This window comes from Bombina bombina, chromosome 3 (genome assembly GCF_027579735.1).
Source record: "Bombina bombina isolate aBomBom1 chromosome 3, aBomBom1.pri, whole genome shotgun sequence".
Taxonomy (NCBI): domain Eukaryota; kingdom Metazoa; phylum Chordata; class Amphibia; order Anura; family Bombinatoridae; genus Bombina; species Bombina bombina.
In genome coordinates, this window is record NC_069501.1 from 989751229 (window position 1) to 989775437 (window position 24209).

The 24209-nt window shown below is 33.8% G+C and overlaps 1 protein-coding gene across 2 annotated transcripts in view; it reads right to left on the bottom strand.

Moving 5' to 3' along the window:
- Positions 1 to 24209, bottom strand: part of SUOX (sulfite oxidase) — a 149436-nt gene that overhangs the window by 82681 nt on the left and 42546 nt on the right. The window contains exon 1 of one of the 2 annotated variants that reach the window (XM_053708116.1): positions 15111 to 15191. The exons of the other annotated variant lie outside the window; for it this stretch is intronic. The gene's annotated coding sequence lies outside the window, so the exon portion shown is untranslated. Of the gene's footprint in view, positions 1 to 15110; positions 15192 to 24209 lie in introns of those variants that run through there. 2 annotated transcript variants of the gene reach the window in all.

A 24209-nucleotide genomic window follows, 5' to 3' on the forward strand; every position in this document is an offset into this window, starting at 1 on the left:
TTTCTACTTTTGAATGCATTGGCATTAGGCCAATGTGTTACTCGCCACTTCTGATTCCACACACTACTCGCTACATACAGTAATAAATTAACACAAATAAGGGTTGTGGGAAAGACAACAGCTAGATGGAAAAAGGAAGTTGTTAAACAGACAATATAGAGTGCTGACAGTCATGAAAGGTCATAGCAGACCTGGAAATTCTTTTTTATAATTATCTCTTCCTTCTCTCTCACTATCTTTCTCCTCTCCCTCCAATTTCTTTTTTTACCATCTTCCTGCTACAGGCCACATCTCCTCTTTAAGGCCGTGAGACACAGAGCAGCGAGGTGCGTAGCGTGATGAGGCTGCACGCTCAGTGTGTCCTGCCTTTTTATCTCAGGTCGGGTCGCATAGCCGAGCGCTCAGAGTTCAAAAGCGATGCGGCGTGAAGCAGCTGCTTTGCATCGCTTGCAGTGCGTCACAGCCTTTACACTGTCTTTCCCCAATTTCATATCTGTTCACTTTTTATTTTTTTCCTCCACTCTCTCTGAACTAATCTTCTCCAATTTGTCTCTCTGCCCTGTACACCCTCTCAGAAGTAACAGTTTAAGCACTTATGGGGTCCCTACAGCCCTAGAGGAATAACATACTTTCATGGATATATAATAACCCTTTAGATAATGGGTCTGCCAGTGCTGCAATAGGAGTTTACATTTTGCAAATACAATTTTAACTTTGCTACTTACAACACATTAACAGACTTTAGACAGTGAGTGAATGTTGATTCAACATTCACTCACTAACTTTCACTCGCCACCGTTAAAATTTCCACTCACCAATGGCTAGTGGAAATTTTGAGCTTTGATAGAGATATTTACAGTATATGCATACATATCTGATAAATATATATTTGTTTTTGTTACATATGAGTTAGTCAAGGTAATAGCTCTTCATCATTAATTTAGTATGTAGGTTGAAACACAATCATTACAAAACAGTTGTGTAGGAGGAATAGCTACACTCTAACAAGGTAAGGTGCTAAAGACAGTCAGCTGAGAATAGTATAAGTGCGATACTCTTTTCTCAGCGAGTTGCAAAAGTGTTCTTTTGTGTAGTAGCTTAAAGTAAGGATGCCATCATATCAACGGTTTTAAACATACTATGCAACAGATCAATAGTAAGCGACAGTACTTGTCTTGCCTGTAACGTAATCCCAACTGTATTATGATACGTAACAGAACTTATCTTTAGGCCATGGCGTGTGCGTCCAATCCGCAAGAGAATCGTGTGACTTGTTAATGTGTGATCACCATGTTGGAGAAGTCAGTCCAACTACCTCTGTTGCAAATCCAGAATGACAAGGTGCAAGTAGCTGCTGTAGACATCCGTGTGTGCTCCTGGTCAGGAAAGTAAACCCTCCAATCTCTGCCGCGGGTAATGTCCTTAGTATAGGTGTAAGAATTCTATGTAGTCCGCACGTAAACCACTTCTGAAAGGCTGCCAGTCACGGAGGAAAGGATGACTAATCTCGACTGCACCATTCAGCCAGTTTTAGGGCATAAGGCTTTAGCTTGTTTTATGCGGTATTCCCAACCACTTATCCAATATAATGAGCAGCAAAAGAACAAGGCTGAGGCCACAAGCTTGTAGAATGCTCAGTTTATTGGCAATGCCAAGTAATAACGAAAAACAGGAACGCCTGACGAGTTTCACGCATGCGCCTTATCAGAGGCCAATAAACTGAGCATTCTACAAGCTTATGGCCTCAGCCTTGTTCTTTTGCTGCTCATTATATGCATACATACACATATATAAACATACACAAACTGCCAAAAGCACACGCCAAATCAATGAGTAAACCTGTTATTTGTAAAATTAGAAACATTAAAATGGAACAGTAAACACCTTGAGATTGTTTTATATAAAATGCTTAGTTATGCATAATTAAAACTGCAATAAACTTGCATTATTTTGCCTCTTTTTTATATAATTTAGCTCTGAAATTTAGCAATTTCTAATTCTCAGAACTTGAAATGCACCCGCTCACTTCACTTCTGAATGCTAAATTTGCTATATATCTGTCCCTAATTGGTTTTATCAGATAAAAACTGATACACTGCATTTTATACTAATTTTAGTTGACAGACAAGGCTAGTAATTTTCATAAAGCTCAGTTTGGCTCCTCCAAATAAGGCAAATGGAGGGTGATGTTTGTTAACCCCTTAAGGACATGGCTTTTTCAATTTCTTTCCCTTAAGGACCAGGGCTATTTTTCTGCTGTGTTTGTGTTTAGCTGCAATTTTCTTCTTACTCATTTACTGTACCCACACATATTGTATACAATTTTTCACGCCATTAAATGGACTTTCTAAAGATACCATCATTTTCATCATATCTTATAATTTACCATAAAAAAAATAAATTATAAAATATGATGAAACAATGGGGGGGGGGAAACTTTCTAACTTTGCCCCAAAATCTGTTACATATCTACAACCACCAAATAAACACCCATGCTAAATAGTTTCTAAATTTTGTCCTGAGTTTAGAAATACCCAATGTTTACATGTTCTTTGCAAGTTATAGGGCCATAAATACAAGTAGCACTTTGCTATTTCCAAACCATTTTCTTTTTCAAAATTAGCGATAGTTACATTGGAACACTGATATCTGTCAGGAATCCCTGAATATCCCTTGACATGTACATTTTTTTTTTTAGTAGACAACCCAAAGTATTGATCTAGGCCCATTTTGGTATATTTCATGCCACCATTTCACCGCCAAATGCGATCAAATAAAAAAAAAATAAAAAAAAAAAAAGTTCATTTTTTCACAAACTTTCACAATTAGGTTTCTCACTGAAATTATTTTCAAACAGCTTGTGCAATTATGGCACACATGGTTGTAAATGCTTCTCTGGGATCCCCTTTGTTCAGAAATAGCAGACTTATATGGCTTTGGCATTGCTTTTTGGCAATTAGAAGGCCGCTAAATGCTGCTGCGCACCAAACTTATTATGCCCAGCAGTGACTGGGTTAATTAGGTAGCTTGTAGGGAGCTTGAAGGGTTAATTTTAGCTTTAGTGTAGAGATCAGCCTGACACATCCCACCCCCTGATCTGATGACTTTTTCTGTAGTGTAGCTGCCCCCCTCCATACCCTACCCCCCTCTGCACCCACCACCCTCTCACAGCAATTTTTTTTCCAGCAAATGCCCTAGATTGCGGGTGCACGCCCCTCACCTCCCGAGAGCTCCCGGCATGCAGAGCAGCTGGCCGGAAGGAAGCTCCCCAGCGATGGGCCGCCCACCCGCAATGGCTCCCACCCACCAACGGTTGGCACCATCACTGCAGTGATGACTCAATAATCGAGGCATCACTGCAAAACCTTGAAAGCGACTGGAAGCAATCAGGATCGCTTCCAGCCGCTTGAAACCCCTGACGACGTACAGACCAGTTTAAAGACCAGTTTGTGTAAGACGTACCCTTTACGACATGCGTCGTTAAGGGGTTAAGACTTGGCTGATGTTATTCTATAGCAACACAACAGAAATGCCTTGTAAGTACAAGGTGTTTATCGTCCCATTAACCCCTTAAGGACCAGCGACGTACCCTGTATGTCACTGGCCTTTTTTTGGGACTTGATTGTTTTATAGCGTGGTCTTTCCACCAGCGTTGAGACTGCTCTATTCCACAAAGCCTGCTGGAGGGAGGGCATTAATAGCGTGTTCTTGCTAGACTTGTGCTATTATGCCCGAAAAAAACCCTTAACGACCAGTGACATACAGGGTACATTGTGGTCATTAAGGGGTTAAAGAGTAGAAACAATTACAGTACACTGTCCCTTTAAACTCTGGAAGATTTTATCTTTTTTCTAAACATGACATTTGGTATTTACAGATAAACATGAGCACAACTCAAACCATATGCATGTAATGATTAACGGATGTGCAAATAGTCTCCAAATGCTGAACAAATGTAGTATGATAAGAAAAACTCACTGCTAGTAAAACTGACAGCGTACTGTAAAATTGGTTTCCCTTAAAGGGACATAAACAAGTTGGGAAAGAGAAAATATAATACGTGTATGTACTTTAATAACTTTACCTGCAAATTTATACTGCAGTGTCTCGCCATTAACCCTTTCTTTTAAGTTTCCGAATTGTACAGCTCTAACTCCCCCCCACACAATTCCTTCTATGGCTGTATCTATATCCACCTTTGTTTGGTAGAATGCAAGACTTTAACACTTATTATCTGCTTGAGCATGCCTAGAAGCAAATAAGCTGCTGTGAACTCAGTTGAAATACAATGCCTGTGTTTCTGATGCTAAACACTGATGAGGGGTGGATCAGACTAGTCCAGACAGCATGGCTATGTAAGCAATTGTGCTTATTTTTGAAAATGTAAAAAAAGATTTTTTTAATGCAAACTATTTTTACTTAGCCATTTTAGGATATGCACAGATCTCAACCTGTTTTGGCACTTTAATGTGTTTCTAAGGACTTGTTATACCAGCTGCAGGATAATATATGTATGGGAAGTTACACATTTATGTTTATTTTTGTATTTGAAATAGCATTTAACACTCACTGAAACCAGGAAGACTTCGCTCTCTCTCTCTCTCTCTCTCTCTCATATATATATATATATATATATATATATATATATATATATATATATATATATATATATATATATATATATATATATATATATATATATATATACACACACACACACACACACACAAAGCCCTCCTTTATATTTGTATAACACATATATAGACACAAAAATTACTTAGGTACTGAAAACTTTCGTAGAGAGAGGCGTTCTACCAGGAATAAATAACCGCTCAGTAGCTTGTTGTATGGCAAGTTACCACCTAGGAGCAGCCTCTTTCAAGTGCTAGAATAAACCTAAATGTGCAATTGCTAATACATTTAAAGCTTTGCGGCTGGTATAACAAGTCATTTTTAAATAGTAAAAGGGATAATGTACTCATGAAAGTATCTGATAAGAGACTTGTATTAAAAGTGTTGGGAACAACTTCCCAATGGGAAGCTTATTTCTGCTTCTTGCTTACAATACTTTTCTATAGAGAATACTGCAGTATTCATATGTTAGTATAGGTGATGGTTTTAACATTGGGACTACATTAAAAAGGGAGAAAATGTCTGGTATAATGTCCCTTTATGCTGCTGCTCCAATGAAAAACACAAACATGCATGCTTCATAGCTGATATAAGCAGGAAGTTGCAGGGTCTGTTACTATTAGAATTCCCCTGCCCTTCCACTTTGCAAAAGCACGTACTGCGCATGTCCAATGATTTACACAATACATCATCGATCTAACAAGCACAAATGTACAAACTAAAAAAAAAAAAAAAAAACACTGCATGGAGATGGAAGGAGGAGTTTAGCGGCTATTGCCAATTGTAAGACCCACAGAAAAAGAAAAAAAAAAATCATTTTTTTTTTAATCCTATATAGGCTTCTAACTTCTAAGTACAACGTGGTGCAGATCGCATGGGGAACATCAGTGGTGTACACTGTCCCTTTAATAAGTTTTGTAGATGGACAGACAATATATACTCCGCTTGATAGGTGAAAACAGGAAGTGCTTCCAACCGCACACAGATGGCAACCAGCTTGCAAATTAGCAGTAGCCTGGAATAAGGGATTGATAAGAAGCTATTTTACATAAGATAACAAGTTCACAACTCCATTTCCATTTCAAACAAAAAAAAATGTGACAGCTGCCTTATAAAATGTAAGTAGGGCTGCAACTAACGATTATTTTCATAATCGATTAATCGGCCAATTATTTTTTCGATTAATCGACTAATCGGATAAAAAGAGAATCAATAATAGTTTTCTATGTTTTAAATAAAATCCACATACTGAGTGTTACAAATATAAACTTGAGACTAAAACTTTACATTAACACAACTGTTTCTTCAATTTTTATGCAGCAGAGCACAGTTTTATAATTAAACAAAACCAAACCACAAACTGTTTGAAAAGAGGTAGAACTAAAAGAGTTAGACTATCCCTGTTAATAACATTCTGTTATTCACTCTTTCAGAAACTTTGCATTGAAATGCAAAAATCTCAACATGTCCACATGCTTCTGGCTAAGGCTGGTTCTCTGTTTGCAGCTATATTTCCTGCAGCAGAGAAAAGGCTGTTGAGGTGTATAAGTAGGGTTTTGCCAATTTCACCAAAGTTGGATATTTATCTTTGTTAGCTCTTCACCAATGCTAAGTGTTTTCTACCTTGGCAAGGGGCTTCTCAATAAAGTAACCCTTGACTTCATTCTAACATACAAATATCTTGAATATCTATATGCAATGGTAAATGACCAGCTATAAGGTTCTGGGAAATATCTAGTCCGCTCTAAAAATAACGGATATATACTTATAAAGGTTGAATCTGGTACATATCACAATTTATTAAAAATATAAAAAGAAAACAATAAAAAACAAAATCAAAAGCGCTAAGGACTGTATATCAATAACAGGACAAAGCCTTACACATTTATTTATACAGTACATATAATCAGCAATAGCAAGCAATACGCTAATAATTGTGCAAACAGATAATAGTGCACATCAATTTAAATAACTCCCATCAATCTAGGGGCAAGGTGTAAACAAGCTCGGCACTATATCATGAAAAGCATAGTTCCAAATCACCTGATTTAATATAAACAATCCAAATGACGACTATTATAGCTGGGTTGCACATAAGCCAGGAGTAGTTGTAAACATATACTGTCTGTAGACGTCCTTTAGGCTAAGGACATAACCATAAAACACAAAACCATATGCAGGAGCTCATTGGAGTGAAGCAGCTGGTGTTGTGCACAGACCAACTAATTGCAAACCAACTAATCGATTATGAGATTCGTTGACAACTATTTTCATAATCGATTATGACGATTAGTTGTTGCAGCTCTAATTTATGTAAGCTATAAAAGTAAACAAAGATTGTATAGTTTAATCTTATTCAGGGAACTGTACACTCAACATATCAATGTCATTTATATTTTACATCCCAACAGGACACACTTAAAGGGATAGAAAAGTCAAAATTAAACTTGCATGAATCAGAGCATGTAATTTCAAGACACTTTTAAATTAACTTCTATTTTCAAATGTGCTTCGTTCTTAGTATCCCTTGTTGAAAAAAAAGAATATGCAGATATACAACAGTGGGAGCTGCTTCTAACTGGTGCCTGCACACATTTGTCTGTTGTGATTGGCCGACTAGATGTGTTTAGCTTGCTGCCAGTAGTGCAATGCTGTTTCTTCAGCAATGGATAACAAAAGAATGAAGCAAGTTTGATTGAAGTAAATTGGAAAGTTGTTAAACATTGTATGTTCTGAATCATAAAATAATTTTTTTGGGTTTACTATCCCTTTAAAAGGGACAGTATAAGATAAAATTCTTAATTATGCATTGTAAAACAACTTCGTAATATACTTTCCTGTAATTTCATTGAAATGATTTTTATGATTTTACAGTCATAAACATATCCTGGCATAAAGGTTAAGTTGTACAGACAAGTTGAAACCCAAACCGTTCTTAACATTCACTGGTACCCTTACAATAAATATATCAACATCTCAAAGTTGTTATGTAGTACTAAGTGCTGTGTAACTAGTTCCGGGGTTGACGGTGATTCACTGAGCATCTCCCCTTCCTACCACTACACTCTGATCGGGACTCCTTTTCCTTGTTAATTAATCACAACTGATATGTTTCCCCTTTTATCCTTAGGTACAATGTGTTAAACAATTAAATCCCCCTCTTTTTATTGCTTCATGTCAGAGGAAGTTGCAATGGCAGGTATCAAGGATCATAACCTCCCGTGTTACAATTGAACATATTTACTGTTCATTCCAAGATGTCCGACAGCCCATGTAAAACGGTAACAAGAATAACGCACAAACATTAAACTATAACCCCCCCCCCACCACCACCAGGTATTTGCAGGTACTTCGTCAGATAGTGGGTGCTATCTACAACTGTTTATGAAGTTGCACTACAGAGTCTTTCCAAGGTAGTGGGTGGTTGGTCAGGTCTATTTGCTAGGTATTTAGTGATAACTGATATCTGCAAGTACAGAAACCAATGCAATTTATACGGTTGGATTTTGTCTCGGATCTGGTTGAAAGAAAGCACTCAAGTTTTATTTAAGAAGTCCGCTACCCTATATAGACCCTTATTTTCCCATTTCCGACTATCTTTCTAAGTTCTAGGGGTATTAAAAATTTAATGGGTAATAGTAAAGATTGAGATGAGCATAATTTCAATTTTTGGGTTATCCTATTCCACATACGAATTGTCTCCAACGTCACTGGGGATCTATATGTTAGTGAATTTGTTGTTAGAGTGGGGTCCCATAGTATATCGGCTGGACTATCACAACCAGCAATTTCCGCCTCTTTTATCGGCCATGTAATATCCCTTAAAGGGACACTGAACCCAAATTTTTTTCTATCATGATTCAGATAGAGCATGAAATTTTAAGCAACTTTCTAATTTACTCCTATTAGAAATGTTTCTTCATTCTCTTGGTATCTTTATTTGAAAGGCAAGAATGTAAGTTTAGATGCCGGCCCATTTTTGGTGAACAACCTGGGTTGTTCTTGTTGATTGGTGGATAAATTCATCCACCAATAAAAAGTGCTGTCCAGAGTCTGAACCAAAAAAAGCCTAGATGCCTTATTTTTCAAATAAAGATAGCAAGAGAATGAAGAAAAATTGCAGTAAATTAGAAAGTAGCTTAAAATTGCATGCTCTATCTGAATCACGAAAGACAAAATTTGGGTTCAGTGTCCCTTTAAGTTTTTTCCCCACAATGGTAGTCTGGGCCAGCCTGGAAGCTTGATAATATTCCACAAGGTTTGGTACCCCCACCCACCTGCCTATGTTGCTTCAGTAGTTCTGATACTATTCTCGCCCTCCTATCACCTTTCAAAAAAACGTAGCAGATCTGCTTGCATAGCATTCAGATCTCTTTCTTGTAATTTAAAAGGGACAGTGTACTGTAAAATTGGTTTCCCCTTAACATGTTTCGAATACCTAACATTCAGCAAGATTACAAATAATGCGTTATGAATCTTCCGCACGCAATGTGGTCTTTTTTTAAATCAATTTCCATTGCGCAGATATTACAAGACTTGAAAAATCGCGATTACATACACACATACGCCTTTTATGCAACAATCCTTTCCGCACTCAAAGAGCTGTAGTTAATGCTTTTCCGCGTCAAAAAAGTATCATAAAACACTTCAAAAATACATTACAAAGTACACTTACACTCATTAACCCTGTCTAATAATTTAAAAAAAATATTGCACACAAAAAGTTATAAGGGCTCAAAGATATGAGATCTCGGGTGTTAGAAAGAAAAAAAAGCAGACGCAGGGATTTTACATTCATATACATAGAGAGATAAGGATGTACATGTATGGAGATAATGAAAATATTTTACTTGCAATCTTATGCACATTAAACAATATCTCAGATGTATTTGTATATAGATCTCAAGATCTCTAGAGATAGATATACATACTTTATAGATATACTGTATATAGAATATAAATAAATTGGATGTGTTAGGAGCGCCTAAAGAAAGCCAGGTCCAAATAAGAATACTAACTAAAAATACTTAGAATTCACAAATCTAGAATCCTTAAATTTCACAAATTTAATATCACATATAATAACAAATGATCACAAATTTATCACATATATCGGATGATCAATAACATATATTAAAAAAGCATAAAAGTACATGGATCCATAGTACTTAATAAAAACAATATAACAATTGCAATGATAAAAAAAATGGTATAAAAATATAATGGTATAGGAGAATAAAAACAATACGTTCAGGATAATACACGTGTATTAGCTCCTGGGGGGTCAGGGCACATATACAAGGTGAAGGATAAATAATGTGTGCAATATCTAGTGATATTTGAAATGGTGTATTAAACAAAATTAACAGTGTTGTTATAAACAAAAATATATGAAAGTATATAAAAATATCAGTGTTAAAAATGTGGATATAAACCAATTAAAAATATATTAAAAGTCCAGTGAAAAATTATATATACAGTATACTAAAGGTCCTGTGGAAAAAATATATAATGTAAGTTATTAAGGTAATCAAAAAATCCTTGTGATCCAAATAACAATCCAAAAAATATAATCCAAAAATATGAGTTGATCCAAATAGATAATGCCAATAAGTAAGAAGTGATCCAATAGTGAGAACTCCAATATTGAAAACAAAAATATAGTGCAATCAGAAAGTCAATCAATAAGTGATAGCTGGATATCAAAAATATATATTTGCAATAAACTCCATATAATAAAAAATCCAATCCCTGTGAAAAAAAGAAGAAATACAACATAGAGCAGTAATGTTTAAAATAAACTTACAGTATTAGGAATATAGCTCACCATATATGCCAACGCGTTTCGGCCCATCAATAGGGCCTTTTTCAAGACTCATATTTTTTCACTGGACTTTCAATATATTTTTCACTGGACTTTTAATATAATTTTTCACTGGACTTTTAATATAATTTTAATTGGTTTATATCCACATTTTTAACACTGATATTTTTATATAATTTCATATATTTTTGTTTATAACAACACTGTTAATTTTGTTTAATACACCATTTCAAATATCACTAGATATTGCACACATTATTTATCCTTCACCTTGTATATGTGCCCTGACCCCCAAGGAGCTAATACACGTGTATTATCCTGAACGTATTGTTTTTATTCTCTTATACCATTATATTTTTATACCATTTTTTATCATTGCAATTGTTATATTGTTTTTATTAAGTACTATGGATCCATGTACTTTTATGCTTTTTTAATATATGTTATTGATCATCCGATATTATATGTGATAAATTTGTGATCATTTGTTATTATATGTGATATTAAATTTGGGAAATTTAAGGATTCTAGATTTGTGAATTCTAAGTATTTTTAGTTAGTATTCTTATTTGGACCTGGCCTTCTTTAGGTGCTCCTAACACATCCAATTTATTTGTCTTCCTCTTTGGGTATCTAGAGACCCAATTGTTATAGGAGCTTTGGTCCTGGAAGTTAGCGCCGTCGGATAGATTATATTTTAGTGTATATAGAATATATATGCATACACATCTCGCTATAGATATATTAGTCCAAATATCAAATACATAGAGAAATGTTTATTTATAAATAAATAGAACATATTCCGTTACGAAAACATTTTCGCAATATGAAATATTTGAATTTTCATGTACACTTTTCCAGTAGAATATGTCATGGGTTTTCCGCAACATATTAGGGTTTTTGTGGGGGGTTTCCTATTTGTCTTCTACGTTGACCTCTATAGGGAATACGTGAACGTGCACACGATTCTGCAGTTTACATTACACGGCTTAACACGTGAGCAAAATAAGTTATTTTGCAACATGTAATACATGCGCAACCCCAAATGAGAAAAAACCTTAACGCGTGCAGTGTTTTCGCAAATGATTTGCCACGCAACTTGTAATCTTCCTCATAGTTAGGTATCGCAATTTAATTATGGCTGGGCACAACCAGCTAATTCAGATATAAAATCTCTCTCACCTGTCACTCACCGCGAGATTAAAGGGACAGTTTACCCAAAAATGTTCTCCCCTTTAAATTGTTTCCAATGATCCATTTTAGTTGCTAGAGTATTAAATTGTTTACAATTTACTCCTTTACCTTTAGTTCGGCATTTGAAATAGCCTATTTAGCCTGTGGTATCCCCCACCTATACTGAACGTTTCTATACTGGAGTCTAAGCTATTGGATAGAATAATAATAATAATAATAATAATAATAATAACAACAACAACATCAACTAGCTGATGGCTGTCACATGATGCATTAGGAAGGAAACTAAGTGACATTTGTTAGAAGAAAAAATAAATAAATCTACTACTAAATGATTTTGAATTGTCTCTTTATTCTACATGTATTGATTGTGCAACTCTATGTTTAGTGATCCTTTAATATTTCTATTCACTTTAGTCCATAGAAATTCTGCGCTGGTAAATAAGCAATAAACCTGGTTGACTTTACTAGTAGAATGTCTATACAAATTTCAAGGCCACTTCGTTTTGTTATGATATCAAGGCAAACAATTTTATTTTGTTTGCGTAAATTGAAATATTTTATTTGGTTATAATATTCGGTATTAACAAGGACATGAAACTCAATTTCCCCTTTCATGATACAGACAGAGCATAGAATTTTTAAGAACTTTCAAATGTATTCTTTATTCTCTTTGTATCTTTTGATGAAAGAACAGCAATGCACTACAGGGAGCTAGCGGAACACACTGTGTGAGACAATGACAAGAGACATATCAGCTTCTAGCTCTCAGTAGTACATTGCTGATCTTGAGCCGACCTAGGTATGCTATTTAACAAAAGCTACCAAGAGAACAAAGACAATTAGATAAAATAAGTAAATTAAAAAGTTTTTTTTTTTTTTTTAAAGTAACATAAAACCACCAAAAAATAATTCAGGATTTTTAGAGTGTATGCACTGTCTGAATCATGAAACAAACATTTGGGGTTTCATGTCCCTTTAATATCACATGCACTGTCTGAATCATGAAAGCAAAGGTTTGACTTTACTGTTCCTTTAAAAATGAAAATGCCTTGATAATTAAATGTCATTATTGCACTGTTTGCACACAGCTGTGTAGTCCTGCAAACTCCAGAGCAGTAATGCACGACTGAGAACTAGCTGAACCACCAATCACCAGCTGACAGTAGTGCATTACTACTCCTAAACTTACCTAGGTATGCGTGTCAACAAAGGATAGAAATAGAACAAAGTGTAAATGATCATTTAAAGGGGCATTATAGTAGAAAACGTACACTCTAATTAGTTCTATTTTGCATGTAATTTAAAGACTAGCGTCCTTTCAACTCATGGCAAAAAGGAATAAACACATACTAGAAATACTGCTCGGGACCTGCAGAGCATGAGTCAACCCAACTGTGTAACTAGCCCTGTTGATTGGATCAGTGGCAGTTTCTGTTTGGGACTAGCAGTGCTCTGTGTGTCCCAGGCAGTACTTCTACTTTGTGTTTAATTTGGGAAGGTTGAACACACACACAGCGTTGCATAGTCACTAGTTTAAAAATGATATTCCCTAATGAATTAAAGCATATAATTTTTTCCACTATAATGGTCCTTTAAACGTTTCTTAAAGGGACACAACTAAAAAAATTTATTTTGTGATTCAGATAGAGCATGCAATTTTAAGCAACTTTCTAATTTATTCCTATTAGCAAATGTTCTTCATTCCCTTAGTATCTTTATTTGAAAAGCAAGAATGTAAGTTTAGATGCCAGCCCATTTTTGGTGAACAACCTGGGTTGTTCTTGTTGATTGGTGGATAAATTAATCCACCAATAAACAAGTGCTGTCCAGGTTCTGGACTTTCTTTTTTAAATAAAGATAGAAAGAGAAGAAAAATTGATAAAAGGAGTAAATTAGAAAGCTGCTTAAAATTGCAAGCTCTATCTGAATCACGAAAGAAAAAAAAAATGTTTTCTACCCAAATACAGTGGCTGCTTCATTAATGCCAGAACAAAGATAAATACACCACATTGTTTTACATAACCTAATTTTGAGAACCACTCTAGATATTTGCAAAGGATAATCAGTGCCTTGCACACACTGCAACCTTCCACTTGCAACAGACAAAAAATTATTAACTCTTAAAGGGACATGAAACCCAAGTCTTTCTTTCATGATTCAGATAGAGCATGTGTTTGTAAACAACTTTTCAATGTACTTATTTTCTCCAATTTGTTTTGTTCTCTTGATATCCTTTATTGGAAATACCTGGGTACACTCTGGAGCTGCTGATTGGTGGCTGCAATTATATGCCTCATGTTATTGGCTCCCAGCTTGCTCCCAGTAGTGCAATGCTGCTTCTTCAACAAAGGATACCAAACATTAAGCAAATTAGTTAGTAGTAAATTGGAAGGCTGTTTAAAATTGTATTCTCTACCTAAATCATGAAAAACATCCTGGGTTTCATATCCTTTCAAGTGTGTGGGGGGGGGGGGGGTAATCGTATGCATTTTACAACCAAGTAGTACAGTTCAAAATCTATACAGGTTCAGTTGAGGGACGTGAACAATAATTAGTATCTCTCAGTGTCTCCAAGGACAAAAAGGTGGAACAGTGGTATATTGGGGTTTTAAAGCCCCATCCACCTCACAGACTTTCACTCAGGCACAAGTTTATAAATGCTAGTTAGGAATGCTTGAAACAATGTTTCGGTTTGTGATAATGCACTTGCAGGGCTGCTACAAAGCTGGTCTCAAAGAGGAGAACATGGCTTATAAACCACAAAATATTGCTCCAATTTTTACCACTAACAAAACACGTCAGTGTGGCTCAAAGATTTTTTTTTTTTTAAATAAATATAGGTATATAGTATAGACACGGTGACAATACCTGCACCCCCTGCTTCCTTTAATTACCAGCATTCCCCTGTTTTCCTTTACATACAGTTAAACCATTTAACAGCAATGAAGGAAAATACTACTACCCCTAGGCATCTTACCCGGACAATTTCATTTCAACACAAGGGATCTATTTGTTATGTAACCAACTTTAAAATATATGGGCAGAACCAGAGTACCATGGCTTGTTATGATCTGATTGGCTATCTAGTTAGAAGTTGCCAGTCAATCCTAGGCAGCACTTGTCTACAAATAATTCAGTAACTAGCCATAAGCACAAATAACCCATCCGCTCCGTATAGGTAAAAATATATTGTGTTTTGAGATGTTTGCAGAGATGACACTTTTCCCTGTGTTCGAAAACATCGTTAACCCTTTGTGAAAAATGACAGATGTCTGGTTAGGAATACGTGGCCCTTTCTAAAAGTGATGCATCGTGCGAGAAGTCTGCTAGTGTACGATGGGGAGGGGGCATGACGACGTGAATATCACATGTGAAACTTCCATTTCTATAATTTATCACAGACCACGGTGCTAAGAAAAAGCACTAGGATCCTGCTGCTGAACGCTGCGCTTAGTACCTTACTAGGCTCAGCTGTCCCACGATGCACAACGCCAATTCAACGTCCTAGCGCTATAGGAGCTTCTACTTATACACGGGGATTGATGCGTCACTGGGAGGCGGGGCTAGAAACACACCCACTATTTGGACTTAACCCATCAAGTACCGGACAGGGTGCTTTTATGCGGCCTTTAGATATCGTTACATAATAACAAACTTTAGTTTTTTTATGTAAAGCTAAGTTTCTATATAAAATAAAGCTTTCTCTAATTGTCTCTTACACATGCCTGAAGATACCGATAGATTTGACTGACTGCTTTTAAAAGTTATTTTGAAATGTTATTATACGCAAAGTCCATCGGATGATTTGTTTTGGTTTGAGGACGACCTAAATGTTATAAAAAAAAAAACTGAATTGGAACACGGAATTCATGTCCTATAAAGTAGTTACTATTTACCATACTACTCGGATAATTAGTCAAGTGAACCAAAGAACCAACCTGACAGGCAAATGTCTACAGACCCAGTACAAATAAACATTTACCCCACTCAGCAAGCGGACGATATTAAACTGTTCTAATAAACACAAATCAATGTATTAATTTAAAATTATGGATAATCCATATGCTCTGTATTTAGTTTTTAACGATATAAAGAAAATAAGAAAATGCAACGTGCATGATGATTAGGCGTTTAAAATAAAAAATTTAAATTTTCAAAAGTGGAAAGGGAGAGACATCAACTGTAACACATTATACATATGAAAGAGCATTACTGTAACACATTATACATATGAAAGAGCATTACTGTAACACATTATACATATGAAAGAGCATTACTGTAACACATTATACATATGAAAGAGCACTACTGTAACACATTATACATATGAAAGAGCACTACTGTAACACATTATACATATGAAAGAGCATTACTGTAACACATTATACATATGAAAGAGCATTACTGTAACACATTAAACATATGAAAGAGCATTACTGTAACACATTATACATATGAAAGAGCACTACTGTAACACATTATACATATGAAAGAGTATTACTGTAACACATTATACATATGAAAGAGCACTACTGTAACACATTATACATATGAAAGAGCACCACTGTAACACATTATACATATGAAAGAGCATTACTGTAACACATTATACATATGAAAGAGCACTACTGTAACACATTATACATATGAAAGAGTATTACTGTAACACATTATACATATGAAAGAGCACCACTGTAACACATTATACATATGAAAGAGCACTACTGTAACACATTATACATATGAAAGAGCACTACTGTAACACATTATACATATGAAAGAGTATTACTGTAACACATTATACATATGAAAGAGCACTACTGTAACACATTATACATATGAAAGAGTATTACTGTAACACATTATACATATGAAAGAGCATTACTGTAACACATTATACATATGAAAGAGCACTACTGTAACACATTATACATATGAAAGAGTATTACTGTAACACATTATACATATGAAAGAGCACTACTGTAACACATTATACATATGAAAGAGCATTACTGTAACACATTATACATATGAAAGAGCACTACTGTAACACATTATACATATGAAAGAGTATTACTGTAACACATTATACATATGAAAGAGCACTACTGTAACACATTATACATATGAAAGAGTATTACTGTAACACATTATACATATGAAAGAGCACTACTGTAACACATTATACATATGAAAGAGCATTACTGTAACACATTATACATATGAAAGAGCATTACTGTAACACATTATACATATGAAAGAGCACCACTGTAACACATTATACATATGAAAGAGCATTACTGTAACACATTATACATATGAAAGAGCACTACTGTAACACATTATACATATGAAAGAGCATTACTGTAACACATTATACATATGAAAGAGCACTACTGTAACACATTATACATATGAAAGAGCACTACTGTAACACATTATACATATGAAAGAGCACTACTGTAACACATTATACATATGAAAGAGCACTACTGTAACACATTATACATATGAAAGAGCATTACTGTAACACATTATACATATGAAAGAGCACCACTGTAACACATTATACATATGAAAGAGCACTACTGTAACACATTATACATATGAAAGAGCATTACTGTAACACATTATAGATATGAAAGAGCACTACTGTAACACATTATACATATGAAAGAGCACCACTGTAACACATTATACATATGAAAGAGCACTACTGTAACACATTATACATATGAAAGAGCACTACTGTAACACATTATACATATGAAAGAGCATTACTGTAACACATTATACATATGAAAGAGCACTACTGTAACACATTATACATATGAAAGAGCATTACTGTAACACATTATACATATGAAAGAGCACTACTGTAACACATTATACATATGAAAGAGCACTACTGTAACACATTATACATATGAAAGAGCACTACTGAAACACATTATACATATGAAAGAGCACTACTGTAACACATTATACATATGAAAGAGCACTACTGTAACACATTATACATATGAAAGAGCACTACTGTAACACATTATACATATGAAAGAGCATTACTGTAACACATTATACATATGAAAGAGCACTACTGTAACACATTATACATATGAAAGAGCACAACTGTAACACATTATACATATGAAAGAGCACTACTGTAACACATTATACATATGAAAGAGCATTACTGTAACACATTATACATATGAAAGAGCATTACTGTAACACATTATACATATGAAAGAGCACTACTGTAACACATTATACATATGAAAGAGCATTACTGTAACACATTATACATATGAAAGAGCATTACTGTAACACATTATACATATGAAAGAGCACTACTGTAACACATTATACATATGAAAGAGCACAACTGTAACACATTATACATATGAAAGAGCACTACTGTAACACATTATACATATGAAAGAGCACTACTGTAACACATTATACATATGAAAGAGCATTACTGTAACACATTATACATATGAAAGAGCATTACTGTAACACATTATACATATGAAAGAGCACTACTGTAACACATTATACATATGAAAGAGCATTACTGTAACACATTATACATATGAAAGAGCATTACTGTAACACATTATACATATGAAAGAGCACTACTGTAACACATTATACATATGAAAGAGCACCACTGTAACACATTATACATATGAAAGAGCATTACTGTAACACATTATACATATGAAAGAGCACTACTGTAACACATTATACATATGAAAGAGAACTACTGTAACACATTATACATATGAAAGAGCACTACTGTAACACATTATACATATGAAAGAGCACTACTGTAACACATTATACATATGAAAGAGCATTACTGTAACACATTATACATATGAAAGAGCACTACTGTAACACATTATACATATGAAAGAGCATTACTGTAACATATTATACATATGAAAGAGCACCACTGTAACACATTATACATATGAAAGAGCACTACTGTAACACATTATACATATGAAAGAGCACTACTGTAACACATTATACATATGAAAGAGCACTACTGTAACACATTATACATATGAAAGAGCATTACTGTAACACATTATACATATGAAAGAGCACTACTGTAACACATTATACATATGAAAGAGCACCACTGTAACACATTATACATATGAAAGAGCACTACTGTAACACATTATACATATGAAAGAGCACTACTGTAACACATTATACATATGAAAGAGCATTACTGTAACACATTATACATATGAAAGAGCACTACTGTAACACATTATACATATGAAAGAGCACTACTGAAACACATTATACATATGAAAGAGAACTACTGTAACACATTATACATATGAAAGAGCACTACTGTAACACATTATACATATGAAAGAGCACTACTGAAACACATTATACATATGAAAGAGCACTACTGTAACACATTATACACATGAAAGAGCACTACTGTAACACATACATATGAAAGAGCACTACTGAAACACATTATACATATGAAAGAGCACTACTGTAACACATTATACATATGAAAGAGCACTACTGTAACACATTATACATATGAAAGAGCATTACTGTAACACATTATACATATGAAAGAGCACTACTGTAACACATTATACATATGAAAGAGCACTACTGAAACACATTATACATATGAAAGAGCACTACTGTAACACATTATACATATGAAAGAGCACTACTGTAACACATACATATGAAAGAGCACTACTGAAACACATTATACATATTAAAGAGCACTACTGTAACACATTATACATATGAAAGAGCACTACTGTAACACATTATACATATGAAAGAGCACCACTGTAACACATTATACATATGAAAGAGCACTACTGTAACACATTATACATATGAAAGAGCACTACTGTAACACATTATACATATGAAAGAGCATTACTGTAACACATTATACATATGAAAGAGCACTACTGTAACACATTATACATATGAAAGAGCACCACTGTAACACATTATACATATGAAAGAGCACTACTGTAACACATTATACATATGAAAGAGCACTACTGTAACACATTATACACATGAAAGAGCATTACTGTAACACATTATACATATGAAAGAGCACTACTGTAACACATTATACATATGAAAGAGCACTACTGAAACACATTATACATATGAAAGAGAACTACTGTAACACATTATACATATGAAAGAGCACTACTGTAACACATTATACATATGAAAGAGCACCACTGTAACACATTATACATATGAAAGAGCACTACTGTAACACATTATACATATGAAAGAGCACTACTGTAACACATTATACATATGAAAGAGCATTACTGTAACACATTATACATATGAAAGAGCACTACTGTAACACATTATACATATGAAAGAGCACTACTGAAACACATTATACATATGAAAGAGCACTACTGTAACACATTATACATATGAAAGAGCACTACTGAAACACATTATACATATGAAAGAGCACTACTGTAACACATTATACATATGAAAGAGCACTACTGTAACACATACATATGAAAGAGCACTACTGAAACACATTATACATATGAAAGAGCACTACTGTAACACATTATACATATGAAAGAGCACTACTGTAACACATTATACATATGAAAGAGCACTACTGTAACACATTATACATATGAAAGAGCACCACTGTAACACATTATACATATGAAAGAGCACTACTGTAACACATTATACATATGAAAGAGCACTACTGTAACACATTATACATATGAAAGAGCACTACTATAACACATTATACATATGAAAGAGCACTACTGTAACACATTATACATATGAAAGAGCACTACTGTAACACATTATACATATGAAAGGGAACTACTGTAACACATTATACATATGAAAGAGCACTACTGTAACACATTATACATATGAAAGAGAATTACTGTAACACATTATACATATGAAAGAGCACTACTGTAACACATTATACATATGAAAGAGCACTACTGTAACACATTATACATATGAAAGAGCATTACTGTAACACATTATACATATGAAAGAGAACTACTGAAACACATTATACATATGAAAGAGCACTACTGTAACACATTATACATATGAAAGAGCACCACTGTAACACATTATACATATGAAAGAGAACTACTGTAACACATTATACATATGAAAGAGCACTACTGTAACACATTATACATATGAAAGAGAACTACTGTAACACATTATACATATGAAAGAGCACTACTGTGACACATTATACATATGAAAGACCACTACTGTAACACATTATACATATGAAAGAGCACTACTGAAACACATACATATGAAAGAGCACTACTGTAACACATTATACATATGAAAGAGAACTACTGAAACACATTATACATATGAAAGAGCACTACTGTAACACATTATACATATGAAAGAGAACTACTGAAACACATTATACATATGAAAGAGAACTACTGAAACACATTATACATATGAAAGAGCACTACTGTAACACATTATACATATGAAAGAGCATTACTGTAACACATTATACATATGAAAGAGAACTACTGTAACACATTATACATATGAAAGAGCACTACTGTAACACATTATACATATGAAAGAGCACTACTGTAACACATTATACATATAAAAGAGCACTACTGAAACACATACATATGAAAGAGCACTACTGTAAGACATTATATATATGAAAGAGAACTACTGAAACACATTATACATATGAAAGAGAACTACTGAAACACATTATACATATGAAAGAGCACTACTGTAACACATTATACATATGAAAGAGAACTACTGAAACACATTATACATATGAAAGAGCACTACTGAAACACATACATATGAAAGAGCACTACTGTAACACATTATACATATGAAAGAGCACTACTGAAACACATTATACATATGAAAGAGCACTACTGTAACACATTATACATATGAAAGAGCACTACTGAAACACATTATACATATGAAAGAGCACTACTGTAACACATTATACATATGAAAGAGCATTACTGTAACACATTATACATATGAAAGAGCATTACTGTAACACATTATACATATGAAAGAGCACTACTGTAACACATTATACATATGAAAGAGCATTACTGTAACACATTATACATATGAAAGAGCACTACTGTAACACATTATACATATGAAAGAGCATTACTGTAACACATTATACATATGAAAGAGCACTACTGTAACACATTATACATATGAAAGAGAACTACTGAAACACATTATACATATGAAAGAGCACTACTGAAACACATTATACATATGAAAGAGCACCACTGTAACACATTATACATATGAAAGAGCACTACTGTAACACATTATACATATGAAAGAGCACTACTGAAACACATTATACATATGAAAGAGAACTACTGTAACACATTATACATATGAAAGAGCACTACTGTAACACATTATACATATGAAAGACCACTACTGTAACACATTATACATATGAAAGAGCACCACTGTAACACATTATACATATGAAAGAGCACTACTGTAACACATTATACATATGAAAGAGCACTACTGTAACACATTATACATATGAAAGAGCATTACTGTAACACATTATACATATGAAAGAGCACTACTGTAACACATTATACATATGAAAGAGCACTACTGAAACACATTATACATATGAAAGAGCACTACTGTAACACATTATACATATGAAAGAGCACTACTGAAACACATTATACATATGAAAGAGCACTACTGTAACACATTATACATATGAAAGAGCACTACTGTAACACATACATATGAAAGAGCACTACTGAAACACATTATACATATGAAAGAGCACTACTGTAACACATTATACATATGAAAGAGCACTACTGTAACACATTATACATATGAAAGAGCACCACTGTAACACATTATACATATGAAAGAGCACTACTGTAACACATTATACATATGAAAGAGCACTACTGTAACACATTATACATATGAAAGAGCACTACTATAACACATTATACATATGAAAGAGCACTACTGTAACACATTATACATATGAAAGAGCACTACTGTAACACATTATACATATGAAAGGGAACTACTGTAACACATTATACATATGAAAGAGCACTACTGTAACACATTATACATATGAAAGAGAATTACTGTAACACATTATACATATGAAAGAGCACTACTGTAACACATTATACATATGAAAGAGCACTACTGTAACACATTATACATATGAAAGAGCATTACTGTAACACATTATACATATGAAAGAGAACTACTGAAACACATTATACATATGAAAGAGCACTACTGTAACACATTATACATATGAAAGAGCACCACTGTAACACATTATACATATGAAAGAGAACTACTGTAACACATTATACATATGAAAGAGCACTACTGTAACACATTATACATATGAAAGAGAACTACTGTAACACATTATACATATGAAAGAGCACTACTGTGACACATTATACATATGAAAGAGCACTACTGTAACACATTATACATATGAAAGAGCACTACTGAAACACATACATATGAAAGAGCACTACTGTAACACATTATACATATGAAAGAGAACTACTGAAACACATTATACATATGAAAGAGCACTACTGTAACACATTATACATATGAAAGAGAACTACTGAAACACATTATACATATGAAAGAGAACTACTGAAACACATTATACATATGAAAGAGCACTACTGTAACACATTATACATATGAAAGAGCATTACTGTAACACATTATACATATGAAAGAGAACTACTGTAACACATTATACATATGAAAGAGCACTACTGTAACACATTATACATATAAAAGAGCACTACTGAAACACATACATATGAAAGAGCACTACTGTAAGACATTATATATATGAAAGAGAACTACTGAAACACATTATACATATGAAAGAGAACTACTGAAACACATTATACATATGAAAGAGCACTACTGTAACACATTATACATATGAAAGAGAACTACTGAAACACATTATACATATGAAAGAGCACTTCTGAAACACATACATATGAAAGAGCACTACTGTAACACATTATACATATGAAAGAGCACTACTGAAACACATTATACATATGAAAGAGCACTACTGTAACACATTATACATATGAAAGAGCACTACTGTAACACATTATACATATGAAAGAGCACTACTGTAACACATTATACATATGAAAGAGCATTACTGTAACACATTATACATATGAAAGAGCATTACTGTAACACATTATACATATGAAAGAGCACTACTGTAACACATTATACATATGAAAGAGCATTACTGTAACACATTATACATATGAAAGAGCACTACTGTAACACATTATACATATGAAAGAGCATTACTGTAACACATTATACATATGAAAGAGCACTACTGTAACACATTATACATATGAAAGAGAACTACTGAAACACATTATACATATGA